Genomic DNA, 1,884 nt, shown 5'->3' with positions numbered 1-1,884 from the left:
GAAGGGTGCCGTTCGTCGGAACCTGGTAGGCGTAAGAAAGAGAGTGGGGCAGAGAGGTGGCTGGGGATGACGGCGGTGGCGTTGGTGGCTGGGTGGTGGTGGTGTGATTGGAGAAGAAGAGAGGAAGAAGAGGGGTTTGGGGGGGTTGGGGGCCGCGACTGATAGGGTTCGCATGACTGGGGGGTATAAATTTGAATCCACGCGATCGCTGGGGCACGTGGTCGCGTGGCTGGGGTGAAATGGGGGTCGACGCGATCGCCTAAGTGGCGCGCGATCGCATGGAATGGGAAAAGAGTGAATGACGCGATCGCATGAGGCATGTGATCGCATCGCTGGAAATTGTACTAAACGCACGATTCCAGCGTCGTTTCAGCGCAACTCTCTGTCTCCTTTTGGGGTGTTGTGCAATCCAGGTGACGCGATCGCGTCACTCACGCTGTCGCGTGGGATTGAGGTTGTGCAAGTGACGCGATCGCGTGGGTCGTTTGTTCAAAACGCACAATGGCCGCACGATTAACTTTCTGGACGTTGGGATTTTTATGCCGATCTCCAGATCACGCGGCCGCGTGAATGATGCGGTCGCGTGGGAAGTGTTTTTTGCAACTTGACGCGATCGCATAAGTGATGCAGTCGCGTCGCACACCCTTTTTTTTATGCAAGTATGCAATTATGCAGTATGCAGAATACAATGATTAATATAAATGAGATGCAAAACTCCAGGTTCAATAAAACAAAACTTGAAAACAAATAAAACTAAATAAAAATTGAAAAAGGGACGATCATACCATGGTGGGTTGTCTCCCACCTAGCACTTTTAGGCTCCGTTTGGTTGATGTATAGGATGAGACATAGACACAAAGACACAGACATTAAAGACATAGACATAAAATATTTGTGTCTATGTATTGTGTTTGGTAAAAATAATGAACAAGACACAAATATTTAAAAAAGACTGAATTACCCTTTATTTAACCACAATTTTATCAACACCACTACACACCCATCACTTCAAACGCTACATATGTCATTACAATTAAATTTTTATTTCTTTTCATATTTTTTTCCTTCTAATATCATCTCAAATTATCATTCAAATATTAAATATACAGTTTTTTTTTTGAAAAAAAAATAGAAAACCAAAGCCTAAAATTTATCAAAGATTAATTAACATTTAAATAAATAAAAAGTTAAATGTATAATTTTTTTAAAAAAAAATGGGAGAACAAATTTGGTTTGTAAAATCTAAAAGAGGAATTAAAAAAAGAAATATTTGAAGAGATAAGAGAATAAATTTTGAAAATTTAAAAATTGAATAAGGGTAAAAGAGTAAAAAATTAGTGTCTCACAAGTTGTGTCTCAGTGTCTCATCAAATTGGAGGTACACAAATTTAGTGTCTCCGTGTCCATCCGTGTCCTCCCGTATCCATAAAAAATTTGTGTCTCACCAAACCAAACAGCAGACATGTGTCACCGTGTCTATGTCTCATTGAGACATGGACATCAACCAAACACTACCTTAGTTAAAGTCCTTAAGTTGGACATTGGATGAGCTTCCTTTTTTGGCGGCTTATGCTTAAATTCATCCAGAAATCTCCACCAATGCTTGGAATGCCAATAGCCTCCGGGGTCCCAAACTAGGCATGTGAAGCTTCTGAGCGGCTTCAAACAGATTGTCAGGCTCCCGGGGTGACGAATGTCAGCATAGATTCCAGGATCCCAAACTTTGCTTTTAAATCTGCCTTCGTCTTGATCTATACTTATCCATCTGGGCGGTTTAGAAATTAGATTCTCACCAGGATAACCAAACGTTTTTCGAGATCCATCCGATTGATCATGGTGCCAATCCGTGCACTTCGAGTTGAAGCGTGGAACCTTATTGAACCT

The sequence above is a fragment of the Arachis ipaensis genome, chromosome B04 (assembly GCF_000816755.2).
Source record: "Arachis ipaensis cultivar K30076 chromosome B04, Araip1.1, whole genome shotgun sequence".
NCBI lineage: Eukaryota > Viridiplantae > Streptophyta > Magnoliopsida > Fabales > Fabaceae > Arachis > Arachis ipaensis.
The sequence above is the reverse complement of the archived record's forward strand: the minus strand, read 5'-3'. Positions refer to the sequence as shown.